Below are 26,659 nucleotides of genomic sequence, written 5' to 3'. Positions count from 1 at the left end.
CGATCGCCTCTGCCTGTCAATCGGGGCAGGGGGGGAGAGTGGGGTCAGCAACACTCCATTTCCAAGTCAGGGATGGAGCAGTGCGGGGGCAAGGCTTCAAAATGGGGTCTGCAATGGAGGAGACACAGGGGGCGTGGTCACAGCGGCTGTATGACATCACATTCAGCCGCTGTGATCACAAAAATGGTGGCGGCTTCCTGCGCGCACATACAGTCTGCACCAGCAGGAGGCTACACCATTGTTTATGATCACGCTGAACTGCAGTGCGACTGCAATTACAGCATGGTCAAGAAGGGAGGTGTCATACTGGGTGGCCATGCCCTGTCACTGTGCAGGAGCCAGCACCGCTTACACACTAGTCCCTGGGTGCAGCCCCCAACCCCCGGGACACCCGGAGCAACAAAATGTAGATTCAGGCCACCAGGCCACGCCACGCCCCTACCTATGAAATCATGCCTCCTTTTTACCATTGCGCTGCTTATTTGCACGCACTGCATTACAATCTCCCTCGCCACCTCTCTGGGTGTCACCAGTGATAGTGACACCTCTGCCATGCTTGTAGCAGCTGGTCCAAAGATCTATGCCTCAAGCCCTGAGTGTTTGCCCTTGTGACTTGTTGATCATCATAGCGAAGCAGATGCTTACAGAAAACTGCAGGGGCTTAGATTGAAAATAAAAAAAATTGATGGGTATAAGGTAGAGAGGAGCGGGTTCGGTTCTCCGAGAACCGAATTCCCCACGAACTCCACGTGGTTTACACTGGTCTGAGGCAGGCTCGGTTGTTCCCGCCTGACTCGGAAAACCTGAACAAGGGAAAATGTCATCATCCCGCTGTCGGATTCTCGCGAGATTCGGATATTATATATAGAGCTGCGCGTTGCCGCCATTTTTACTCGTGCATTGAAGAGAGAGCGGAGAGGACGTGGCTATGTTCTCTCAGTGGAAATCTCAATATCAGTGCTCAGTATCAGTGGTTACTTATTGCTGCTCAGTAATACTAGTAGTGTGTCTCTCCTGCTCAGTGTCAGTTCTCAGTAGTATCCTCATCAGTGCTCAGTATCACTGCTCATTGTCTTGTGCTGCATTGTGGTGCTCAGCATACTACAGTACATTACTAATAGTCCAGTGCTGCATCTTGCTGCTCAGTGTCAGTTCTAGTATCCTCATCAGTGCTCACTATCACTGCTCATTGCATTGTGGTGTTCTGTATACTACAGTAATATAGTAACATATAGTAACATAGTTTTTGAGGTTGAATAGAGGCAAATTGCCCATCGTGTTCAACCTGTTTTAAGTTGTGATGATTCTACATACTTGCTGAATAATGTTTTATGACTAGTTAACTACTATAACTCATGTTACCCCCGGATTAACCATGTTGATATTTTAAGTATTATAACCTTGGATAGCTTTTTCATTCAGAAATGTATCCATTCCTTTTTTAAATCCAATTACAGAGTCCGCCATTACCACCTTCCCTGGCAGGGAATTCCCCATCCTGATTGCCCTAACAGTGAAGAACCCTTTCCTCCATTGCATTCTGAATTTCCTCCAGTCGCAGCGAGTGACCACGTGTTCTTTTAATAAATAATTCCTCTGATAACTCTTTGTTATGTATCTTTACATATTTGAAGATATTAATAATATCTCCTCTTAGGCACCTCTTTTCTAGTGTATACATATTCAGCCTAGTAAGTCTTGGGTATGGGTGAAGATGTTTCTCACAAAATTGTTGCACCAAAGCATCATTGAAATTCAAGCTGGAAAGATGATTTTAATATATCACTTGTACATTTTGTACTGCTCTTCTGGTGACAATGTAGTTTGTTTTTGTCAATTACCATTTTAATAATAGGGTAAAGAAAATTAAGTGGATTTTTGAAAGAAAACAATACTGTCAATATACTATTAAAACAAATTAAAATGGTAAAAGTTATTGTACTTTAAGTAAAAATAAAAGAGCCAAAATATCAATCCCAGTTTTGGATTACTTTAATTAACAAAAAACAATGCATATAGCAGAGGATAGTTTCAATCTGCCTACCTCTGGGTTATGGGCCCAGCATGCTTCCGTTGCAGTACTCTGCTGCTCATGTAAGTGCAAGAGATCCTGAAGCACTCACTCATCATGGGAAAGTACCAATGTGTTTCTTACAAAAACTCTCCAGATTATTGACTTTTTAAAGTTTTTCTAGGAAACGTTCTAGATGAATGCTTATTAGCCTTTGTCAGTATATACTTTTACGAGGTGTCTCTGTGGTGCAATCGGTTAGCATGTTTGGCTATTAACCAAAAGGTTGGTGGTTCAATCCCACCCATGGATGTAATTGACCTTGTGATTAGATTTTGGTAATCTTTAAGTAGACAAGTCAAAATGTCAAACTCCCTTTTATGGTGTAGGGTACCTGGCCTTCTCTGATGTAATCAGAGTTAGATTTGATTAAGTGATTTTATAAAAAACAGCTAGGAAGCACAATTTAGCAGTGGGTTGCAGAGAAAAAAAACTATGCTGGCAGAAAAGTCCAATTGAGTGATTAAACAGCTCTTCATTTTCTGATTTTATGTTTATGCTAACAAATTTGCTCTCTGAAAAGTGTCCACAAAGTAAAGTCTCTGATTAACACCTTTGTAGGAATGGTTTTTCACCTATTACTGAATTAAACTTGCTTCATTGGAAAGGCAGCAAGATGCATCCTCATTTCAATGTCTACTGAAATAATACAGGTTGACACCAGGAAACATAAACGTCACTGCATCCTTGCTGCTTCCTCATGGGGAAGTCTGTTTAATGTGAAAACAAGGTGATATCTAATCAGCACACAGGTAAGGAATTAAGAAAATCTTTCTTTATGGGTGAAGATGTTTCTCACAAAATTGTTGCACCAAAGCATCATTGAAATTCAAGCTGGAATGATGATTTTAATATATCACTTGTACATTTTGTACTGCTCTTCTGGTGACAATGTAGTTTGTTTTTGTCAATTACCATTTTAATAATAGGGTAAAGAAAATTAAGTGGATTTTTGAAAGAAAACAATACTGTCAATATACTATTAAAACAAATTAAAATGGTAAAAGTTATTGTACTTTAAGTAAAAATAAAAGAGCCAAAATATCAATCCCAGTTTTGGATTACTTTAATTAACAAAAAACAATGCATATAGCAGAAGATAGTTTCAATCTGCCTACCTCTGGGTTATGGGCCCAGCATGCTTCCGTTGCAGTACTCTGCTGCTCATGTAAGTGCAAGAGATCCTGAAGCACTCACTCATCATGGGAAAGTAGCAATGTGTTTCTTACAAAAACTCTCCAGATTATTGACTTTTTAAAGTTTTTCTAGGAAACGTTCTAGATGAATGCTTATTAGCCTTTGTCAGAATGGACTTTTACGAGGTGTCTCTGTGGTGCAATCGGTTAGCATGTTTGGCTATTAACCAAAAGGTTGGTGGTTCAATCCCACCCAGGGATGTAATTGACCTTGTGATCAGATTTTGGTGATCTTTAAGTAGACAAGTCAAAATTTCAAACCCCCTCTTATGGTGTAGGGTACCTGGCCTTCTCTGATGTAATCAGAGTTAGATTTGATTAAGTGATTTTATAAAAAACAGCTAGGAAGCACAATTTAGCAGTGGGTTGCAGAGAAAAAAAAATTATGCTGGCAGAAAAGTCCAATTGAGTGATTAAACAGCTCTTCATTTTCTGACTTTATTTTTATGCTAACAAATTTGCTCTCTGAAAAGTGTCCACAAAGCCAAGTCTCTGATTAACACCTTTGTAGGAATGTTTTTTCACCTACTACTGAATTAAACTTGCTACATTGGAAAGGCAGCAAGATGCATCCTCATTTCAATGTCTACTGAAATAATACAGGTTGACACCAGGAAACATAAACGTTACTGCATCCTTGCTGCTTTCTCATGTGGAAGTCTGTTTAATGTGAAAACAAGGTAATATCTAATCAGCACACAGATAAGGAATTAAGAAAATCTTTCTTTATGGGTGAAGATGTTTCTCACAAAATTGTTGTCCCAATGCTTCATTGAAATTCAAGATGGAAGATGATTTTAATATATCACTTGTACATTTTGCATTGCTCTTCTGGTGACAGATTTCCGCAAATGTGGGAAACTTGACTGCATAATTTGTGTTTCCCCTGGTCGGCTCTCGTATAATTCAGATCTCTTTGTCTCAGGTCTCTCTCCAGCCTAGTTTGCTGTCTGTTTCCACTTCTCTTTTCTTGAGCTGCTCCCTTCTATGCCCTTGCGCACTATCCTGACTTCTCCCGTCTGCTTACTTTGTGCCTTCCAATGCACAATGCAAACTACAGGTAGTGCTGCAGGGCCCACACCCTTTTACTTGCCGTACAGAGCAGCTCTAGAGCTGTTACAGTGCCCAGCTGCTGCAAGAAATCAGCTTGTATGCTTCAGGGGCTGGGGCATAGCCAACATGAGCCCCACACCGAAGGAGGGTGGAGGTGTTTAATGCGAACTAGGGGTCATCCAAGCGCCGCAAAAGGCCGCCATGCCCTGCATGCCCCTTTTCTCTTTTCATATGCAGACGAGGGTTGAAGCCAACTTTGACCCACTGCTTGGATGACATCACCATATGCAAATCCATCTGCTGCAGGCCTTCCCCCAGGAATGCTTGCACTAGTTGTTGCATTTGGTTTGTTGTTTGGGGGTGCTTCAGTATTAGGCAGCCTTCTTCCCTCCCATGTTCATCTGAAAATATGTGTTCTCCCTGCAGTTGTTGTCCCCAGATGAGAGTTCCCTTGTGCTGCCTCAGTGGAATCTCCTTTACTTGACAGAGATGTGCCTGAGCAGCGGCCCTCCCCAGCCCTATCCCAAATCATACTTATTTTGCATAGGAGATACCATGGTCATGAAGATTGTTCTCCCAGGGTGAGGTTCATTCATTGCATTCTGGGTATGCTGACCCCTGTGATTTCCCCAAATGTGGGTAACTCGACTGCATTATTTGTTGTAGTGGGGGACTGTGTTTGTGTTTTCCTCTGGTCAGCTCTGGTAAAAGTCAGATTTCTTTGTCTCAGATCTTCCTCTAGCCTTGTTCTTCTTTCGAGAGTTCCCTTGTGCTGCCTCAGTTGGATCTCCTTCACTTGACAGGGGGGTGCCCGAGCAGCGACCCTCCCCAGCTCTAGCCCAACTCCTACTTACCTGCCAGGTGAGATACTATGATCATGAAGGTGCTTCTCCCAGGGCAAGGCTCACCCATTGCACTCTGGGTGTGCTGCCCCTGCGATTTCCCCAAATGTGGGAAACTTGACTGCAGAATTTGTGTTTCCCCTGGTCGGCTCTCGTATAATTCAGATCTCTTTGTCTCAGGTCTCTCTACAGCCTAGTTTGCTGTCTGTTTCCACTTCTTTTTTCTTGAGCCCCTCCCTTTTATACCCTTGTGCACTATCCTGACTTCTCCTCCTGTCTGCTTACTTTGTGCCTTCCAATGCACAATGCAAACTACAGGTAGTGCTGCAGGGCCCACACCCTTTTACTTGCCTTACAGAGCAGCTCTGGAGCTGTTACAGTGCCATGCTGCTGCAAGAAATCAGCTTGAATGCTTCAGGGGCTGGGGCATGGCCAACATGAGACCCACACCGAAGGAGGGTGGGGGTGTTTAATGCAAACTAAGGGTCATCCAAGCACCGCAAAAGGCCGCCATGCCCTGCACGCCCCTTTTCTCTTTTCATATGCAGACGAAGGTTGTAGCCAACTTTGACCCACTGCTTGGATGACATCACCATATGCAAATCCATCTGCGGCAGGCCTTCCCCCAGGAATGCTTGCACTAGTTGTTGCATTTGGTTTGTTGTTTGGGGGTGCTTCAGTATTAGGCAGCCTTCTGCCCTCCCATGTTCATCTGAAAATATGTGTTCTCCCTGCAGTTGTTGTCCCCAGATGAGAGTTCCCTTGTGCTGCCTCAGTTGAATCTCCTTTACTTGACAGAGATGTGCCTGAGCAGCGGCCCTCCCCAGCCCTATCCCAAATCATACTTATTTTGCATAGGAGATACCATGGTCATGAAGATTATTCTCCCAGGGTGAGGTTCATTCATTGCATTCTGGGTATGCTGACCCCTGTGATTTCCCCAAATGTGGGTAACTCGACTGCATTATTTGTGGTAGTGGGGGACTGTGTTTGTGTTTTCCTCTGGTCAGCTCTGGTAAAAGTCAGATTTCTTTGTTTCAGATCTTCCTCTAGCCTTGTTCTTCTTTCGAGAGTTTCCTTGTGCTGCCTCAGTTGGATCTCCTTCACTTGACAGGGGGGTGCCCGAGCAGCGACCCTCCCCAGCTCAAGCCCAACTCCTACTTACCTGCCAGGTGAGATACTATGATCATGAAGGTGCTTCTCCCAGGGCAAGGCTCACCCATTGCACTCTGGGTGTGCTGCCCCTGCGATTTCCCCAAATGTGGGAAACTTGACTGCATAATTTGTGTTTCCCCTGGTCGGCTCTCGTATAATTCAGATCTCTTTGTCTCAGGTCTCTCTCCAGCCTAGTTTGCTGTCTGTTTCCACTTCTTTTTTCTTGAGCCCCTCCCTTTTATACCCTTGTGCACTATCCTGACTTCTCCTCCTGTCTGCTTACTTTGTGCCTTCCAATGCACAATGCAAACTACACACCCTTTTTACTTGCCTTACAGAGCAGCTCTGGAGCTGTTACAGTGCCAAGCTGCTGTAAGAAATCAGCTTGAATGCTTCAGGGGCTGGGGCATTGTCAACATGAGCCCCACACCGAAGGAGGGTGGGGGTGTTTAATGCGAACTAAGGGTCATCCAAGCGCCGCAAAAGGCCGCCATGCCCTGCATACCCCTTTTCTCTTTTCATATGCAGATGAGGGTTCCAGACAACTTTGGCCCACTGCTTGGATGACATCACCGTATGCAAATCCGTCTTCTGCAGAACTTCCCCCAGGAATGCTTGTACTAGTTGTTGCATTTGGTTTGTTGTTTGGGGGTGCTTCAGTATTAGGCAGCCTTCTGCCCTCCCATGTTCATCTGAAAATATGTGTTCTCCCTGCAGTTGTTGTCCCCAGATGAGAGTTCCCTTGTGCTGCCTCAGTTGAATCTCCTTTACTTGACAGAGATGTGCCTGAGCAGCGGCCCTCCCCAGCCCTATCCCAAATCATACTTATTTTGCATAGGCGATACCATGGTCATGAAGATTGTTCTCCCAGGGTGAGGTTCATTCATTGCATTCTGGGTATGCTGACCCCTGTAATTTCCCCAAATGTGGGAAACTCGACTGCATTATTTGTGGTAGTGGGGGACTGTGTTTGTGCTTTCCTCTGGTCAGCTCTGGTAAAAGTCAGATTTCTTTGTCTCAGATCTTCCTCTAGCCTTGTTCTTCTTTCGAGAGTTCCCTTGTGCTGCCTCAGTTGGATCTCCTTCACTTGACAGGGGGTGCCCGAGCAGCAATCCTCCACAGCTCTGGCCCAACTCCTACTTACCTGCCAGGTGAGATACTATGATCTTCACTGTTAGGGCAATCAGGATGTGGAATTCCCTGCCAGGGAAGGTGGTAATGGCGGACTCTGTAATTGGATTTAAAAAAGGAATGGATACATTTCTGAATGAAAAAGCTATCCAAGGTTATAATACTTAAAATATCAACATGGTTAATCCGGGGGTAACATGAGTTGTAGTAGCTAACTAGTCATAAAACATTATTCAGCAAGTATGTAGAATCATCACAACTTAAAACAGGTTGAACACGATGGGCAATTTCCCTCTATTCAACCTCAAAAACTATGTTACTATATGTTACTATATTACTATGTTACTGTAGTATACAGAACACCACAATGCAATGAGCAGTGATAGTGAGCACTGATGAGGATACTAGAACTGACACTGAGCAGCAAGATGCAGCACTGGACTATTAGTAATGTACTGTAGTATGCTGAGCACAACAATGCAGCACAAGACAATGAGCAGTGATACTGAGCACTGATGAGGATACTACTGAGAACTGACACTGAGCAGGAGAGACACACTACTAGTATTACTGAGCAGCAATAAGTATCCACTGATACTGAGCACTGATATTGAGATTTCCACTGAGAGAACATAGCCACGTCCTCTCCGCTCTCTCTTCAATGCACGAGTAAAAATGGCGGCAACGCGCAGCTCTTTATATGGAATCCGAATCTCGCAAGAATCCGACAGCGGGATGATGACATTTTCCCTTGTTCAGGTTTTCCGAGTCAGGCGGGAACAACCGAGCCTGCCTCGTACCAGTGTAAACCACGTGGAGTTCGTGGGGAATTCGGTTCTCGGAGAACCGAACCCGCTCCTCTCTACCTTATACCCATCAATTTTTTTTATTTTCAATCTAAGCCCCTGCAGTTTTCTGTAAGCATCTGCTTTGCTATGATGATCAACAAGTCACAAGGGCAAACACTCAGGGCTTGAGGCGTAGATCTTAAGACCAGCTGCTACAAGCATGGCAGAGGTGTCACTATCACTGGTGACACCCAGAGAGGTGGCGAGGGAGATTGTAATGCAGTGCGCGCAGATAAGCAGCGCAATGGTAAAAAGGAGGCATGGTTTCATAGGTAGGGGCGTGGCCTGGTGGCCTGAATCTACATTTTGTTGCTCCGGGTGTCCCGGGGGTTGGGGGCTGCACCGGAGACTAGTGTGTGAGCGGTGCTGGCTCCTGCACAATGACATGGCATGGCCACTAGAGATGTGCACCGGAAATTTTTCGGGTTTTGTGTTTTGGTTTTGGGTTCGGTTCCGCGGCCGTGTTTTGGGTTCGAACGCGTTTTGGCTAAACCTCACCGAATTTTTTTTGTCGGATTCGGGTGTGTTTTGGATTCGGGTGTTTTTTTCAAAAAACCCTAAAAAACAGCTTAAATCATAGAATTTGGGAGTCATTTTGATCCCAAAGTATTATTAACCTCAATAACCATAATTTCCACTCATTTTCAGTCTATTCTTAACACCTCACACCTCACAATATTATTTTTAGTCCTAAAATTTGCACCGAGGTCGCTGGATGACTAAGCTCAGTGACCCAAGTGGCCGACACAAACACCTGGCCCATCTAGGAGTGGCACTGCAGTGTCACGCATGATGGCCCTTCCAAAAAACACTCCCCAAACAGCACATGACGCAAAGAAAAAAAGAGGCGCAATGAGGTAGCTGTGTGACTAAGCTCAGCGACCCAAGTGGCCGACACAAACACCTGGCCCATCTAGGAGTGGCACTGCAGTGTCACGCAGGATGGCCCTTCCAAAAAACACTCCCCAAACAGCACATGACGCAAAGAAAAAAAGAGGTGCAATGAGGTAGCTGTGTGACTAAGCTCAGCGACCCAAGTGGCCGACACAAACACCTGGCCCATCTAGGAGTGGCACTGCAGTGTCACGCAGGATGGCCCTTCCAAAAACACTCCCCAAACAGCACATGACGCAAAGAAAAAAAGAGGCGCAATGAGGTAGCTGTGTGACTAAGCTCAGCGACCCAAGTGGCCGACACAAACACCTGGCCCATCTAGGAGTGGCACTGCAGTGTCACGCAGGATGGCCCTTCCAAAAAACACTCCCCAAACAGCACATGACGCAAAGAAAAAAAGAGGCGCAATGAGGTAGCTGTGTGACTAAGCTCAGCGACCCAAGTGGACGACACAAACACCTGGCCCATCTAGGAGTGTCACTGCAGTGTCACGCAGGATGGCCCTTCCAAAAAACACTCCCCAAACAGCACATGACGCAAAGAAAAAAAGAGGCGCAATGAGGTAGCTGTGTGACTAAGCTCAGCGACCCAAGTGGCCGACACAAACACCTGGCCCATCTAGGAGTGGCACTGCAGTGTCACGCAGGATGGCCCTTCCAAAAAACACTCCCCAAACAGCACATGACGCAAAGAAAAATAAAAGAAAAAAGAGGTGCAAGGTGGAATTGCCTTGGGCCCTCCCACCCACCCTTATGTTGTATAAACAGGACATGCACACTTTAACCAACCCATCATTTCAGTGACAGGGTCTGCCACACGACTGTGACTGAAATGACGGGTTGGTTTGGACCCCCACCAAAAAAGAAGCAATTAATCTCTCCTTGCACAAACTGGCTCTATAGAGGCAAGATGTCCACCTCATCATCATCCTCCGATTCATCACCGTGTACATCCCCCTCCTCACAGATTATCAATTCGTCCCCACTGGAATCCACCATCTCAGCTTCCTGTGTACTTTGTGGAGGCAATTGCTGCTGGTCAATGTCTCCACGGAGAAATTGATTATAATTCATTTTAATGAACATCATCTTCTCCACATTTTCTGGAAGTAACCTCGTACGCAGATTGCTGACAAGGTGAGCGGCGGCACTAAACACTCTTTCGGAGTACACACTTGTGGGAGGGCAACTTAGGTAGAATAAAGCCAGTTTGTGCAAGGGCCTCCAAATTGCCTCTTTTTCCTGCCAGTATACGTACGGACTGTCTGACATGCCTACTTGGATGCGGTCACTCATATAATCCTCCACCATTCTTTCAATGGTGAGAGAATCATATGCAGTGACAGTAGACGACATGTCCGTAATCGTTGGCAGGTCCTTCAGTCCGGACCAGATGTCAGCATCAGCAGTCGCTCCAGACTGCCCTGCATCACCGCCAGCGGGTGGGCTCGGAATTCTGAGCCTTTTCCTCGCACCCCCAATTGCGGGAGAATGTGAAGGAGGAGCTGTTGACCGATCAAGTTCCGCTTGACTTGATAATTTTCTCACCAGCAGGTCTTTGAACCCCTGCAGACTTGTGTCTGCCGGAAAGAGAGATACAACGTAGGTTTTAAATCTAGGATCGAGCACGGTGGCCAAAATGTAGTGCTCTGATTTCAACAGATTGACCACCCGTGAATCCTGGTTAAGCGAATGAAGGGCTCCATCCACAAGTCCCACATGCCTAGCGGAATCGCTCTGTCTTAGCTCCTCCTTCAATGTCTCCAGCTTCTTCTGCAAAAGCCTGATGACGGGAATGACCTGACTCAGGCTGGCAGTGTCTGAACTGACTTCACGTGTGGCAAGTTCAAAAGGTTGCAGAACCTTGCACAACGTTGAAATCATTCTCCACTGCGCTTGAGACAGGTGCATTCCACCTCCTATATCGTGGTCAGATGTATAGGCTTGAATGGCCTTTTGCTGCTCCTCCATCCTCTGAAGCATATAGAGGGTTGAATTCCACCTCGTTACCACTTCTTGCTTCAGATGATGGCAGGGCAGGTTCAGGCGTTTTTGGTGTTGCTCCAGTCTTCTGTACGTGGTGCCTGTACGCCGAAAGTGTCCCGCAATTCTTGTGGCCACCGACAGCATCTCTTGCACGCCCCTGTCGTTTTTTAAATAATTCTGCACCACCAAATTCAAGGTATGTGCAAAACATGGGACGTGCTGGAATTTGCCCAGATATAATGCACGCACAATATTGCTGGCGTTGTCCGATGCCACAAATCCACAGGAGAGTCCAATTGGGGTAAGCCATTCTGTGATGATCTTCCTTAGTTGCCGTAAGAGGTTTTCAGCTGTGTGCGTATTCTGGAAAGCGGTGATACAAAGCGTAGCCTGCCTAGGAAAGAGTTGGCGTTTGCGAGATGCTGCTACTGGTGCCGCCGCTGCTGTTCTTGCGGCGGGAGTCAATACATCTACCCAGTGGGCTGTCACAGTCATATAGTCCTGAGTCTGCCCTGCTCCACTTGTCCACATGTCCGTGGTTAAGTGGACATTGGGTACAACTGCATTTTTTAGGACACTGGTGAGTCTTTTTCTGAGGTCTGTGTACATTTTCGGTATCGCCTGCCTAGAGAAATGGAACCTAGATGGTATTTGGTACCGGGGACACAGTACCTCAATCAAGTCTATAGTTGGCTCTGAAGTAATGATGGATACCGGAACCACGTTTCTCACTGCCCAGGATGCCAAGGCCTCAGTTATCCGCTTTGCAGCAGGATGACTGCTGTGATATTTCATCTTCCTTGCAAAGGACTGTTGGACAGTCAATTGCTTGGTGGAAGTAGTAAAAGTGGTCTTACGACTTCCCCTCTGGGATGACCATCGACTCCCAGCAGCAACAACAGCAGCGCCAGCAGCAGTAGGCGTTACACTCAAGGATGCATCGGAGGAATCCCAGGCAGGAGAGAACTCGTCAGAATTGCCAGTGACATGGCCTGCAGGACTATTGGCATTCCTGGGGAAGGAGGAAATTGACACTGAGGGAGTTGGTGGGGTGGTTTGCGTGAGCTTGGTTACAAGAGGAAGGGATTTACTGGTCAGTGGACTGCTTCCGCTGTCGCCCAAAGTTTTTGAACTTGTCACTGACTTATGATGAATGCGCTGCAGGTGACGTATAAGGGAGGATGTTCCGAGGTGGTTAACGTCCTTACCCCTACTTATTACAGCTTGACAAAGGCAACACACGGCTTGACACCTGTTGTCCGCATTTCTGTTGAAATACTTCCACACCGAAGAGCTGATTTTTTTGGTATTTTCACCAGGCATGTCAATGGCCATATTCCTCCCACGGACAACAGGTGTCTCGCCGGGTGCCTGACTTAAACAAACCACCTCACCATCAGAATCCTCCTTGTCAATTTCCTCCCCAGCGCCAGCAACACCCATATCCTCCTCATCCTGGTGTACTTCAACACTGACATCTTCAATCTGACTATCAGGAACTGGACTGCGGGTGCTCCTTCCAGCACTTGCAGGGGGCGTGCAAATGGTGGAAGGTGCATGCTCTTCACGTCCAGTGTTGGGAAGGTCAGGCATCGCAACCGACACAATTGGACTCTCCTTGTGGATTTGTGATTTTGAAGAACGCACAGTTCTTTGCTGTGCTTTTGCCAGCTTAAGTCTTTTCATTTTTCTAGCGAGAGGCTGAGTGCTTCCATCCTCATGTGAAGCTGAACCACTAGCCATGAACATAGGCCAGGGCCTCAGCCGTTCCTTGCCACTCCGTGTGGTAAATGGCATATTGGCAAGTTTACGCTTCTCCTCCGACGATTTTTATTTAGATTTTTGAGTCCTTTTTTTACTGATCTGTTTTGGATTTTACATGCTCTGTACTATGACATTGGGCATCGGCCTTGGCAGACGACGTTGATGGAATTTCATCGTCTCGGCCATGACTAGTGGCAGCAGCTTCAGCACGAGGTGGAAGTGGATCTTGATCTTTCCCTATTTTTGGAACCTCAACATTTTTGTTCTCCATATTTTAATAGGCACAACTAAAAGGCACCTCAGGTAAACAATGGAGATGGATGGATACTAGTATACTTATGGATGACGAGTGACTGACGACACAGAGGTAGCTACAGCCGTGGACTACCGTACTGCGTCTGCTAGTATAGAGATGATAATTAATGATATAAAAAAATATATATATAACTACTGTAGGTATATATAATATAATGACGGACCTGGTGGACACTGTCAGCAGACTGCTAAACTACTAGTATGAAGAAGATAGAAAAAAACTTCCACCACAGGTAGGTAGGTATACAATTATGGACGAGCACTGACGACACAGAGATAGCCACAGCCGTGGCCTACCGTACTGCGTCTGCTAGTATAGAGATGATAATTAATGATATAAAAAAAAATATATATAACTACTGTAGGTATATATAATATAATGATGGACCTGGTGGACACTGTCAGCAGACTGCTAAACTACTAGTATGAAGAAGATAGAAAAAAAAACCCACCACAGTTAGGTATACAATTATGGACGAGTGACGACACAGAGGTAGGTACAGCCGTGAACTACCGTACTGCGTCTGCTAGTATAGATAATATACTAAATATATTACTACTGTAGGTATATAATATAATGACGGACCTGGTGGACACTGTCAGCAGACTCCTAAACTACTAGTATGAAGAAGATAGAAAAAAAAACCCCACCACAGGTAGGTATACAATTATGGACGAGCACTGACGACACAGAGGTAGGTACAGCCGTGGACTACCGTACTGCGTCTGCTAGTATAGATAATATAATAAATATATTACTACTGTAGGTATATAATATAATGACGGACCTGGTGGACACTGTCAGCAGACTGCTAAACTACTAGTATGAAGAAGATAAAAAAAAACCCCCACCACAGGTAGGTAGGTATACAATTATGGACGAGCACTGACGACACAGAGATAGCCACAGCCGTGGACTACCGTACTGCGTCTGCTAGTATAGATAATATAATAAATATATTACTACTGTAGGTATATAATATAATGATGGACCTGGTGGACACTGTCAGTAGACTCCTAAACTACTAGTATGAAGAAGATAGAAAAAAAAAAACCACCACAGGTAGGTAGGTATACAATTATGGACGAGCACTGACGACACAGAGATAGCCACAGCCGTGGACTACCGTACTGCGTCTGCTAATATAGAGATGATAAAGATTAAAAAAAATATATAACACTACTGCAGATAAATATTTATATAATATATGTATGACGGACCTGCTGGACACTGTCAGCAGAATGCGTTTATAGAATAAAAAAAAAACACCACAGGAGTGTTTAACTTTTTCAGGCAGACAATATACTGGTGGTCACACTGGCAGCAAAAGTGTGCACTGTACTCCTGCTATAACTGCTCCCCAGTCTCCCCCACAATTAAGCTGTGTGAGCAGTGAGCACTCAGCACAGTCAGATATACATAGATGATATATCATGCAGCACACTGAGGCTGAGCACAGATATGGTATGTGTATCGTTTTTTTTCAGGCAGAGAACGGATTATAAATAATAAAACTGGTGGTCACTATCAGCAAAACTCTGCACTACTGAGTACTCCTGACAAGTTCAACTGCTCCCCAAATTAGTAGTAAATCAAATGTCACTCGTCTCTATCTTCTAATCTAAACGGAGAGGACGCCAGCCACGTCCTCTCCCTATCAATCTCAATGCACGTGTGAAAATGGCGGCGACGCGCGGCTCCTTATATAGAATCCAAGTCTCGTGAGAATCCGACAGCGGGATGATGACGTTCGGGCGCGCTCGGGTTAACCGAGCAAGGCGGGAGGATCCGAGTCTGCTCGGACCCGTGCAAAAAAGGGTGAAGTTCGGGCGGGTTCGGATTCCGAGGAACCGAACCCGCTCATCTCTTATGGCCACCCAGCATGACGCCTCCCTTCTTGACCATGCTGTAATTGCAGTCGCACTGCAGTTCAGCGTGATCATAAAAAATGGTGTAGCCTCCTGCTGGTGCAGACTGTATGTGCGCGCAGGAAGCCGCCACCATTTTTGTGATCACAGCGGCTGAATGTGATGTCATACAGCCGCTGTGACCACGCCCCCTGTGTCTCCTCCATTGCAGACCCCATTTTGAAGCCTTGCCCCCGCACCGCTCCATCCCTGACTTGGAAATGGAGTATTGCTGACCCCCCTCTCCCCCCCTGCCCCGATTGACAGGCAGAGGCGATCGCATTCTCTGCGGGGTGCCGCAGAAAATGCAGGCACATGCGTATGCTCTTAGCAATTTTTGCAGTTGGATCACTTATTGTGATTGCAATCCAACCTGAATCAGGCCCTATTACCTATCACAATGCGCTGCGGGCAGTACAAAATTGGTTTAATATAGGAGAAAAACCCCCAGACCTGTGCTCCTTAACTGTACCTGGTGGCTAGTGGAGCGGCTGCCCAGTAATCAGTGTCCACGCCAGTGCGCACACGGTCCACCCCCTACGGCCACGCTCCCCTTCATCAGCGGCCTCGTGATCCGGAAGGGCGGTGTGTGTGTGACTGACCTTAGGAAGAAACCGGAGCCTCCGCTGCAGTGACCCAGCAACCAGGGCACGGGAGTATACAGCGCCGCTGGGAGTGATGAAGCTGCAGTAAAGATGTCTATTAGACCTAGCCTGCTGCAGCCCTTGTAGATTCTCATAAAACAAGTTCTTCTTTTCTTGTCAAAATGAATAGCTAAGAATAGGCTGCCTGAGGCAGGCCCCTGTTAAGTGGCCTGCTACTGAAGGCACCAACTACAAACTGAGCTCCCTGTTCATGGAAGCGGAGTTATAGAGGAGGATGCACTGAGCATCTTGGGAACAGTCAAAAGCTTTGAGCCGGTTGGTGCCTCAGATCAAGATCCTACTCTACACCCCAATGTGAATCCTTGTGGAGTCCTGTGTACCCCACAGAAGAAATTAATGTGTCACACCCATTGGCAGCAACCTTAGAATAGCTGCTGATGGGCACAATTGAGAAAGGAAGGGGGGGGGGACATTTGAATCCAGCACATAGATGCAATTCAAATATGTAATTTGTACCTTCCTATTTTAAAATATAATGGATGAACTTCACCCTGTGAGAACAATCTTCATGATCAAGAGATCTCATATGCAAAATAAGTATGAGTTGGGATAGGGCTGGGGAGGGTGGCTGCTCGGCCCCTCCCCCGTCAAGTTAAGGAGATTCAACTGAGGAAGCACAAGGGAACTCTCGTCTGGGGACAACAACTGCAGGGAGACCACATCTTTTCAGATGAACATGGGAGGGCAGAAGGCTGCCTAATACTGAAGCACCATCAAATATCAAACCATATGCAACAACTAGTACAAGCATTCCTGGGGGAAGGTCTGCAGCAGACGGATTTGCATACGGTGATGTCATCCAAGCAGTGGGCCAAAGTTGGCTGGAACCCTCATTTGCATATGAAAAGAGAAAAGGGGCATGCAGGGCATGGCGGCCTTTTGCGGTGCTTGGATGACCCCTAGTTCGCATTAAACACCCCCACCCTCCTTTGGTGTTGGGCTCATGTTGGCTATGCCCCAGCCCCTGAAGCATTCAAGCTGATTTCTTGCAGCAGCTGGGCACTGTAACAGCTCCAGAGCTGCTCTGTAAGGCAACTAAAAGGGTGTGGGCCCTGCAGCACTACCTGTAGTTCGCATTGTGTGTTGGAAGGCACAAAGTAAGCAGACGGGAGAAGTCAGGATAGTGCGCAAGGGCATAGAAGGCAGTGGCTCCAGAAAAGAGAAGTGGAAACAGACAGCAAACTAGGCTGGAGAGAGACCTGAGACAAAGAGATCTGAATTATACGAGAGCCGACCAGGGGAAACACAAATTATGCAATCAAGTTTCCCACATTTGGGGAAATCGCAGGAGCAGCACACCCAGAGTGCAATGGGTGAGCCTTGCCCTGGGAGAAGCACCTTCATGATCATAGTATCTCACCTGGCAGGTAAGTAGGAGTTGGGCTAGAGCTGGGGAGGGTCACTGCTCGGGCACCCCCCTGTCAAGTGAAGGAGATCCAACTGAGGCAGCACAAGGGAACTCTCGAAAGAAGAACAAGGCTAGAGGAATATATGAGACAAAGAAATCTGACTTTTACCAGAGCTGACCAGAGGAAAACACAAACACAGTCCCCCACTACCACAAAAAATGCAGGCGAGTTTCCCACATTTGGGGAAATCACAGGGGTCAGCATACCCAGAATGCAATGAATGAACCTCACCCTGGGTGAACAATCTTCATGACCATGGTGTCTCCTATGCAAAATAAGTATGATTTGGGATAGGGCTGGGAGGGCCGCTGCTCAGGCACATCTCTGTCAAGTAAAGGAGATTCAACTGAGGCAGCACAAGGGAACTCTCATCTGGGGACAACAACTGCAGGGAGAACACATATTTTCAGATGAACATGGGAGGGCAGAAGGCTGCCTAAAACTGAAGCACCCCCAAACAACAAACCAAATGCAACAACTAGTGCAAGCATTCCTGGGGGAAGGCCTGCCGCAGATGGATTTGCATATGGTGATGTCATCCAAGCAGTGGGTCAAAGTTGGCTTCAACCCTCATCTGCATATGAAAAGAGAAAAGGGGCGTGCAGGGCATGGCGGCCTTTTGCGGTGCTTGGATGACCCCTAGTTCGCATTAAACACCCCCACCCACCTTTGGTGTGGGGCTCATGTTGGCCATGCCCCATCCCCTGAAGCATTCAAGCTGATTTCTTGCAGCAGCTGGGCACTGTAACAGCTCCAGAGCTGCTCTGTAAGGCAAGTAAAAGATTGTGTGGGCCCTGCAGCACTACCTGTAGTTTGCATTGTGCATTGGAAGGCACAAAGTAAGCAGACGGGAGGAGAAGTCAGGATAGTGCACAAGGGTATAGAAGGGAGGGGCTCAAGATAAAAGAAGTGGAAACAGACAGCAAACTAGGCTGGAGAAAGACCTGAGACAAAGAGATCTGAATTATACGAGAGCCGACCAGAGGAAACACAAATTATGCAGTCAAGTGTCCCACATTTGGGGAAATCGTAGGAGCAGCACACCCAGAGTGCAATGGGTGAGCCTTGCCCTGGGAGAAGCAACTTCCTGATCATAGTATCTCACCTGGCAGGTAAGTAGGAGTTGGGCTAGAGCTGGGGAGGGTCGCTGCTCGGGCACCCCCCTGTCAAGTGAAGGAGATCCAACTGAGGCAGCACAAAGAAACTCTCGAAAGAAGAACAAGGCTAGAGGAAGATCTGAGACAAAGAAATCTGACTTTTACCAGAGCTGACCAGAGGAAAGCACAAACACAGTCCCCCACTACCACAAATAATGCAGTCGAGTTTCCCACATTTGGGGAAATCACAGGGGTCAGCATACCCAGAATGCAATGAATGAACCTCACCCTGGGAGAACAATCTTCATGACCATGGTAACTCCTATGCAAAATAAGTATGATTTGGGATAGGGCTGGGGAGGGCCGCTGCTCAGGCACATCTCTGTCAAGTAAAGGAGATTCAACTGAGGCAGCACAAGGGAACTCTCATCTGGGTACAACAACTGCAGGGAGAACACATATTTTCAGATGAACATGGGAGGGCAGAAGGCTGCCTAATACTGAAGCATCCCCAAACAACAAACCAAATGCAACAACTAGTAAAAGCATTCCAGGGTGAAGGTCTGCAGAAGACGGATTTGCATACGGTGATGTCATCCAAGCAGTGGGCCAAAGTTGGCTGGAACCCTCATCTGCATATAAAAAGAGAAAAGGGTTATGCAGGGCATGGCGGCCTTTTGCGGCGCTTGGATGACCCCTAGTTTGCATTAAACACCTCCACCCTCCTTCGGTGCGGGGCTCATGTTGGCTATGCCCCAGCCCCTGAAGCATTCAAGCTGATTTCTTGCAGCAGCTGGGCACTGTAACAGCTCCAGAGCTGCTCTGTAAGGCAAGTAAAAGGGTGTGGGCCCTGCAGCACTACCTATAGTTCGCATTGTGCGTTGGAAGGCACAAAGTAAGCAGAAAGGAGGAGAAGTCAGGATAGTGCGCAAGGGCATAGAAGGGAGCGGCTCAAGAAAAGAGAAGTGGAAACAGACAGCAAACTAGGCTGGAGAGAGACCTGAGACAAAGAGATCTGAATTATACGAGAGCCGACCAGGGGAAACACAAATTATGCAGTCAAGTTTCCCACATTTGGGGAAATCGCAGGAGCAGCACACCCAGAGTGCAATGGGTGAGCCTTGCCCTGGGAGAAGCACCTTCATGATCATAGTATCTCACCTGGCAGGTAAGTAGGAGTTGGGCGAGAGCTGGGGAGGGTCGCTGCTCGGGTACTTCCCTGTAAAGTGAAGGAGATCCAACTGAGGCAGCACAAGGGAACTCTCGAAAGAAGAACAAGGCTAGAGGAAAATCTGAGATAAAGAAATCTGAGTTTTACCAGAGCTGACCAGAGGAAAGCACAAACACAGTCCCCCACTACCACAAATAATGCAGTTGAGTTTCCCACATTTGGGTAAATCACAGGGGTCAGCATACCCAAAATGCAATGAATGAACCTCACCCTGGGAGAACAATCTTCATGACCATGGTATCTCCTATGCAAAATAAGTATGATTTGGGATAGGGCTGGGGAGGGCCGCTGCTCATGCACATCTCTGTCAAGTAAAGGAGATTCAACTGAGGCAGCACAAGGGAACTCTCATCTGGGGACAACAACTGCAGGGAGAACACATTTTTTCAGATGAACATGGGAGGGCAGAAGGCTGCCTAATACTGAAGCACCCCCAAACAACAAACCAAATGCAACAACTAGTACAAGCATTCCTGGGGGAAGTTCTGCAGAAGACGGATTTGCATACGGTGATGTCATCCAAGCAGTGGGCCAAAGTTGGCTGGAACCCTCATCTGCATATGAAAAGAGAAAAGGGGTGTGCAGGGCATGGCGGCCTTTTGCGGCGCTTGGATGACCCTTAGTTCGCATTAAACACCCCCACCCTCCTTCGGTGTGGGGCTCATGTTGGCCATGCCCCATCCCCTGAAGCATTCAAGCTGATTTCTTGCAGAAGCTTGGCACTGTAACAGCTCCAGAGCTGCTCTGTAAGGCAAGTAAAAGGGTGTGGGCCCTGCAGCACTACCTGTAGTTTGCATTGTGCATTGGAAGGCACAAAGTAAGCAGACAGGAGGAGAAGTCAGGATAGTGCACAAGGGTATAAAAGCGAGTTTCCCACATTTGGGAAAATCACAGGGGTCAGCATACCCAGAATGCAATGAATGAACCTCACCCTGGGAGAACAATCTTCATGACCATGGTATCTCCTATGCAAAATAAGTATGATTTGGGATAGGGCTGGGGAGGGCCGCTGCTCAGGCACATCTCTGTCAAGTAAAGGAGATTCAACTGAGGCAGCACAAGGGAACTCTCATCTGGGGACAACAACTGCAGGGAGAACACATATTTTCAGATGAAAATCTTGGTCATGCTCTGGTTTCTCTTCAGAACGAACAAATCTTTCGCCTTTTACTAAAGATTTCCGTGGAGAGGAGCAAAACCGAGTTTTATCTCAATTTTTGCATGCCCCATATTATTGGGGTTTCTTTTATCAGTTTAAAGACAGAACGAGTGTGCTTTCTTGTTAGCTTTAATGTAAGCTCATTTGCCTAGAAATGACAGTAAATGTTTGTTTCTTTTCAAACAGAACTTTCTTGACCATGCTACTTGCTTGAAAGATCTGGGAGCACATGGAATACAGTACAAACCATGCTTATAGCAAGGAGAAGCCAGGTGAGAAATCTGCTTTCTTTCAAGTTGGGCGCTCACTTTGATCTGAATGAGGACTGCTGGCACAGCATTTAGGCGACAGGTGGAATCTTGGTCATGCTCTGGTTTCTCTTCAGAACGAACAAATCTTTCGCCTTTTATTAAAGATTTCTGTGGAGAGGAGCAAAACTGAGTTTTATCTCAATTTTTGCATGCCCCATATTATTGGGGTTTCTTTTATCAGTTTAAAGACAGAACGAGTGTGCTTTCTTGTTAGCTTTAATGTAAGTTTATTTGCATAACAATGACTATAAATGTCTGTTTCTTTTCAAGCAGAACTTTCTTGACCATACTAATTGCTTGAAAGATCTGGGAGCACATGGAAAAGAGTACAAACCATGTTTATAGCAAGGGGAAGCCTGGTGAGAAATCTGCTTTCTTTCATTCAAATTGGGTGCTCACTTTGATCTGAATGAGAACTGCTGGCATGGCACTCAGGCGACAGGTGGAATCTTGGTCATGCTCTGGTTTCTCTTCAGAACTAACAAATATTTCGCCTTTTATTAAAGATTTCCGTGGAGAGGAGCAAAACTGAGTTTTATCTCAATTTTTGCATGCCCCATATTATTGGGGTTTCTTTTATCAGTTTAAAGACAGAACGAGTGTGCTTTCTTGTTAGCTTTAATGTAAGTTTATTTGCATAACAATGACAGTAAATGTTTGTTTCTTTTCAAACAGAACTTTCTTGACCATGCTACTTGCTTGAAAGATCTGGGAGCACATGGAAAACAGTACAAACCATGCAGTATCACAAGAGCCTTTATTTGATCTTTCATGAAGATAGAGCAGAATTGAGGACACGTCAACAATTTCTGCCGAAGGTGGTTCATCTTTCCACATGGTGCCTTTGGCCACTGACACCTTCGTTGAGTCAAAGTCTCTGGCTGTGGTCAGAACTTTGAAAATTTATGTCACCAGAACGGTTCAGATTAGGAAAACAGAGGCTCTGTTTGTCCTGTATGCTCCCATCAGGATTGGGTGTCCTGCTTCCATGTAGACCATTATGCGCTGGATCTGTGGTAAGATTCAGCATGCTCGTTCCACGGCAGGATTGCCGTTACTGAAGTAGGTGAAGACCCATTCTACTAGAAAGGTGGGTTCATCCTTGGCAGCTGGTCGGGGAGTCTCGGCATTGCAACTTTGCCGAGCAGCTATTTAGTAAACACTTTTGCTAAGTTTTACAAGTTTGATACCTTGGCTGATGATAACCTTAAGTTGGGTCATTCGGTGCTGCAGAGTCGTACGCACTCTCCCACCCGTTCAAGAGCTTTGGTATAACCCCATGGTTCTTAATGTGACCCCAGCATCCTCTAGGTCGTATGAGAAAATAGGATTTTAATACCTACCGGTAAATCCTTTTCTCTTAGTCTGTAGAGGATGCTGGGCACCCGTCCCAGTCCATACTGTGTCTGCAGTTATTACTTGTGGTTATACACATGTTGTGTTATGGTTCTGGTCAGCTTTTTGCTGCAATTGTTCATGCCGTTGGCTTGTGTTCTGTTGAATGCCACTTTCTGCGGCATGCTTAAGGTGTGAGCTGGTAAGATGCTCACCTTAGTTTAACAATAAATCCTTTCCTCGAAATGTCCGTCTCCCTGGGCACAGTTCCTATAACTGGAGTCTGGAGGAGGGGCATAGAGGGAGGAGCCAGTTCACACCCTTTGAAAGTCTTAAAGTGCCCATGTCTCTTGCGGATCCCGTCTATACCCCATGGTTCTTAATGTGACCCCAGCATCCTCTACGGACTAAGAGAAAAGAATGCCCTTGCGCACTATCCTGACTTCTCCTCCCGTCTGCTTACTTTGTGCCTTCCAACGCACAATGCGAACTACAGGTGGTGCTGCAGGGCCCACACCCTTTTACTTGCCTTACAGAACAGCTCTGGAGCTGTTACAGTGCCCAGCTGCTGCAAGAAATCAGCTTGAATGCTTCAGGGGATGGGGCATGGCCAACATGAGCCCCACACCAAAGGAGGGTGGGGGTGTTTAATGTGAACTAGGGGTCATCCAAGCACTGCAAAAGGCCGCCATGCCCTGCATGCCCCTTTTCTCTTTTCATATGCAGATGAGGGTTCCAGTCAACTTTGGCCCACTGCTTGGATAACATCACCGTATGCAAATCCGTCTGCTGCAGACCTTCCCCCAGGAATGCTTGTACTAGTTGTTGCATATGGTGCTTCAGTATTAGGCAGCCTTCCGCCCTCCCATGTTCATCTGAAAAGATGTGGTCTCCCTGCAGTTGTTGTCCCCAGACGAGAGTTCCCTTGTGCTTCCTCAGTTGAATCTCCTTAACTTGACGGGGGAGGGGCTGCCCGAGCAGCCACCCTCCCCAGCCCTATCCCAACTCATCCTTATTTTGCATATGAGATCTCTTGATCATGAAGATTGTTCTCACAGGGTGAGGTTCATCCATTATATTTTAAAATAGGAAGGTACAAATTACATATTTGAATTGCATCTATGTGCTGGATTCAAATGTCCCCCCCCCCCCTTCCTTTCTCAATTGTGCCCGTCAGCAGCTATTCTAAGGTTGCTGCCAATGGGTGTGACACATTAATTTCTTCTGTGGGGTACACTGGACTCCACAAGGATTCACATTGGGGTGTAGAGTAGGATCTTGATCTGAGGCACCAACCGGCTCAAAGCTTTTGACTGTTCCCAAGAAGCTCAGTGCATTCTCCTCTATAACCCCGCTTCCATGAACAGGGAGCTCAGTTTGTAGTTGGTGCCTTCAGTAGCAGGCCACTTAACAGGGGCCTGCCTCAGGCAGCCTATTCTTAGCTATTAATTTTGACAAGAAAAGAAGAACTTGTTTTATGAGAATCTACAAGGGCTGCAGCAGGCTAGGTCTAATAGACATCTTTACTGCAGCTTCATCACTCCCAGCGGCGCTGTATACTCCCGTGCCCTGGTTGCTGGGTCACTGCAGCGGAGGCTCCGGTTTCATCCTAAGGTCAGTCACACACACACCACCCTTCCGGATCACGAGGCCGCTGATGAAGGGGAGCGAGGCCGTAGGGGGTGGGCCGTGTGCGCACTGCGGTGGATACTGATTACTGGGCAGCCGCTCCACTAGCCACCAGGTACAGTTAAGGAGCACAGGTCTGGGGGTTTTTCTCCTATATTAACCCAATTTTGTACTGCCCGCAGCGCATTGTGATAGGTAATAGGGCCTGATTCAGGTTGGATTGCAATCACAATAAGCGATCCAACTGCAAAAATTGCTAAGAGCATACGCATGTGCCTGCATTTTCTGCGGCACCCCGCAGAGAATGTGATCGCCTCTGCCTGTCAATCGGGGCGGGGAAGGGGGGGAGAGGTGGGTCAGCAACACTCCATTTCCAAGTCAGAGATGGAGCGGTGCGGGGGCAAGGCTTCAAAATGGGGTCTGCAACAGAGGAGACACAGGAGGCATGGTCACAGCGGCTGTATGACATCACATTCAGCCGCTGTGATCACAAAAATGGTGGCGGCTTCCTGCGCGCACATACAGTCTGCCCCAGCAGGAGCCTACACCATTTTTTATGATCACGCTGAACTGCAGTGCGACTGCAATTACAGCATGGTCAAGAAGGGAGGCGTCATGCTGGGTGGCCATGCCCTGTCACTGTGCAGGAGCCAGCACCGCTCACACACTAGTCCCCGGGTGCAGCCCCCAACCCCCGGGACACCCGGAGCAACAAAATGTAGATTCAGGCCACCAGGCCACGCCCCTACCTATGAAACCATGCCTCCTTTTTACCATTGCGCTGCTTATCTGCGCGCACTGCATTACAATCTCCCTCGCCACCTCTCTGGGTGTCACCAGTGATAGTGACACCTCTGCCATGCTTGTAGCAGCTGGTCCTAAGATCTACGCCTCAAACCCTGAGTGTTTGCCCTTGTGACTTGTTGATCATCATAGCGAAGCAGATGCTTACAGAAAACTGCAGGGGCTTAGATTGAAAATAAAAAAATTGATGGGTATAAGGTAGAGAGGAGCGGGTTCGGTTCTCCGAGAACCGAATTCCCCACAAACTCCACGTGGTTTACACTGGTCCAAGGCAGGCTCGGTTGTTCCCGCCTGACTCGGAAAACCTGAACAAGGGAAAATGTCATCATCCCGCTGTCGGATTCTCGCGAGATTCGGATTCCATATAAAGAGCTGCGCGTTGCTGCCATTTTTACTCGTGCATTGAAGAGAGAGCGGAGAGGACGTGGCTATGTTCTCTCAGTGGAAATCTCAATATCAGTGCTCAGTATCAGTGGTTACTTATTGCTGCTCAGTAATACTAGTAGTGTGTCTCTCCTGCTCAGTGTCAGTTCTCAGTAGTATCCTCATCAGTGCTCAGTATCACTGCTCATTGTCTTGTGCTGCATTGTGGTGCTCAGCATACTACAGTACATTACTAATAGTCCAGTGCTGCATCTTGCTGCTCAGTGTCAGTTCTAGTATCCTCATCAGTGCTCACTATCACTGCTCATTGCATTGTGGTGTTCTGTATACTACAATAACATAGTAATATAGTAACATAGTTTTTGAGGTTGAATAGAGGCAAATTGCCCATCGTGTTCAACCTGTTTTAAGTTGTGATGATTCTACATACTTGCTGAATAATGTTTTATGACTAGTTAGCTACTATAACTCATGTTACCCCCGGATTAACCATGTTGATATTTTAAGTATTATAACCTTGGATAGCTTTTTCATTCAGAAATGTATCCATTCCTTTTTTAAATCCAATTACAGAGTCCGCCATTACCACCTTCCCTGGCAGGGAATTCCACATCCTGATTGCCCTAACAGTGAAGAATCCTTTCCTCCATTGCGTTCTGAACTTTCCTCCAGTCGCAGCGAGTGACCACGTGTTCTTTTAATAAATAATTCCTCTGATAACTCTTTGTTATGTATCTTTACATATTTGAAGATATTAATAATATCTCCTCTTAGGCACCTCTTTTCTAGTGTATAAATATTCAGCCTAGTAAGTCTTTCCTTATAGTCAAGTACTTTTAGGCCTTTAATCAATTTAGTCTTCAGGATCTCTTACACTTCCATGAGCAGCAGAGTAGTGCAATGGAAGCATGCTGGGCCCATACCCCAGAGGTCGATTGATCGAAACTATCCTCTGCTATGTGCATTTTTTTTTTTATAATTAAAGTAATCAAAAACTGGGATTGATATTTTGGCTCTTTTATTTTTACTTAAAGTACAATAACTTTTATCATTTTAATTTGTTTTAATAGTATATTGACAGCATTGTTTTCTTTAAAAAATCCACTTAATTTTCTTTACCCTATTACTGAAATGGTAATTGACAAAAACAAACTACATTGTCACCAGAAGAGCAATGCAAAATGTACAAGTGATATATGAAAATCATCTTCCATCTTGAATTTCAATGATGCATTGGGACAACAATTTGTGAGAAACATCTTCACCCATAAAGAAAGATTTTCTTAATTCCTTACCTGTGTGCTGATTAGATATCACCTTGTTTTCACATTAAACAGACTTCCCCATGAGGAAGCAGCAATGATGCAGTGACGTTTCCTGGTGTCAACCTGTATTATTTCAGTAGACATTGAAATGAGGATGCATCTTTGATGCCTTTCCAATGAAGCAAGTTTAATTCAGTAATAGGTGAAA

At 46.4% G+C, this 26,659-nt stretch overlaps 15 non-coding genes and 1 pseudogene across 15 annotated transcripts; 9 read left to right on the top strand and 7 right to left on the bottom strand.

Annotated features, from left to right (window-relative positions):
- The first annotated feature begins 3,395 nt into the window (after positions 1-3,395).
- TRNAN-AUU (transfer RNA asparagine (anticodon AUU)) lies at positions 3,396-3,469 on the top strand. The gene has a single exon. It is a non-coding gene; the product is annotated as a tRNA-Asn (tRNA).
- Positions 3,470-4,850: 1,381 nt separating this feature from the next.
- Positions 4,851-5,014, top strand: LOC135000717 (U1 spliceosomal RNA). The gene has a single exon (XR_010202551.1). It is a non-coding gene; the product is annotated as a U1 spliceosomal RNA (small nuclear RNA).
- Positions 5,015-5,166: 152 nt separating this feature from the next.
- LOC135000737 (U1 spliceosomal RNA) lies at positions 5,167-5,329 on the top strand. Its single transcript, XR_010202565.1, has one exon. It is a non-coding gene; the product is annotated as a U1 spliceosomal RNA (small nuclear RNA).
- A 674-nt stretch (positions 5,330-6,003) lies between these two features.
- LOC135000723 (U1 spliceosomal RNA) lies at positions 6,004-6,167 on the top strand. The gene has a single exon (XR_010202555.1). It is a non-coding gene; the product is annotated as a U1 spliceosomal RNA (small nuclear RNA).
- Positions 6,168-6,319: 152 nt separating this feature from the next.
- LOC135000727 (U1 spliceosomal RNA) lies at positions 6,320-6,482 on the top strand. The gene has a single exon (XR_010202559.1). It is a non-coding gene; the product is annotated as a U1 spliceosomal RNA (small nuclear RNA).
- Positions 6,483-7,138: 656 nt separating this feature from the next.
- LOC135000722 (U1 spliceosomal RNA) lies at positions 7,139-7,302 on the top strand. The gene has a single exon (XR_010202554.1). It is a non-coding gene; the product is annotated as a U1 spliceosomal RNA (small nuclear RNA).
- Positions 7,303-17,039: 9,737 nt separating this feature from the next.
- On the bottom strand, positions 17,040-17,202 carry LOC135000739 (U1 spliceosomal RNA). Its single transcript, XR_010202567.1, has one exon. It is a non-coding gene; the product is annotated as a U1 spliceosomal RNA (small nuclear RNA).
- A 152-nt stretch (positions 17,203-17,354) lies between these two features.
- Positions 17,355-17,518, bottom strand: LOC135000725 (U1 spliceosomal RNA). Its single transcript, XR_010202557.1, has one exon. It is a non-coding gene; the product is annotated as a U1 spliceosomal RNA (small nuclear RNA).
- Positions 17,519-18,193: 675 nt separating this feature from the next.
- Positions 18,194-18,356, bottom strand: LOC135000743 (U1 spliceosomal RNA). The gene has a single exon (XR_010202570.1). It is a non-coding gene; the product is annotated as a U1 spliceosomal RNA (small nuclear RNA).
- A 152-nt stretch (positions 18,357-18,508) lies between these two features.
- LOC135000711 (U1 spliceosomal RNA) lies at positions 18,509-18,672 on the bottom strand. Its single transcript, XR_010202545.1, has one exon. It is a non-coding gene; the product is annotated as a U1 spliceosomal RNA (small nuclear RNA).
- A 674-nt stretch (positions 18,673-19,346) lies between these two features.
- LOC135000729 (U1 spliceosomal RNA) lies at positions 19,347-19,509 on the bottom strand. The gene has a single exon (XR_010202561.1). It is a non-coding gene; the product is annotated as a U1 spliceosomal RNA (small nuclear RNA).
- Positions 19,510-19,661: 152 nt separating this feature from the next.
- On the bottom strand, positions 19,662-19,825 carry LOC135000721 (U1 spliceosomal RNA). Its single transcript, XR_010202553.1, has one exon. It is a non-coding gene; the product is annotated as a U1 spliceosomal RNA (small nuclear RNA).
- A 593-nt stretch (positions 19,826-20,418) lies between these two features.
- LOC135000747 (U1 spliceosomal RNA) lies at positions 20,419-20,546 on the bottom strand (annotated as a pseudogene).
- Positions 20,547-20,690: 144 nt separating this feature from the next.
- Positions 20,691-20,806, top strand: LOC135000750 (U5 spliceosomal RNA). Its single transcript, XR_010202575.1, has one exon. It is a non-coding gene; the product is annotated as a U5 spliceosomal RNA (small nuclear RNA).
- Positions 20,807-21,088: 282 nt separating this feature from the next.
- Positions 21,089-21,204, top strand: LOC135000753 (U5 spliceosomal RNA). Its single transcript, XR_010202577.1, has one exon. It is a non-coding gene; the product is annotated as a U5 spliceosomal RNA (small nuclear RNA).
- A 286-nt stretch (positions 21,205-21,490) lies between these two features.
- On the top strand, positions 21,491-21,606 carry LOC135000754 (U5 spliceosomal RNA). The gene has a single exon (XR_010202578.1). It is a non-coding gene; the product is annotated as a U5 spliceosomal RNA (small nuclear RNA).
- The last annotated feature ends 5,053 nt before the right edge of the window (positions 21,607-26,659 follow it).

This window comes from Pseudophryne corroboree, unplaced genomic scaffold, assembly GCF_028390025.1.
Source record: "Pseudophryne corroboree isolate aPseCor3 unplaced genomic scaffold, aPseCor3.hap2 scaffold_1568, whole genome shotgun sequence".
In the NCBI taxonomy this organism is placed as follows: domain Eukaryota; kingdom Metazoa; phylum Chordata; class Amphibia; order Anura; family Myobatrachidae; genus Pseudophryne; species Pseudophryne corroboree.
This window is presented reverse-complemented; position numbering and strand designations above follow the sequence as displayed.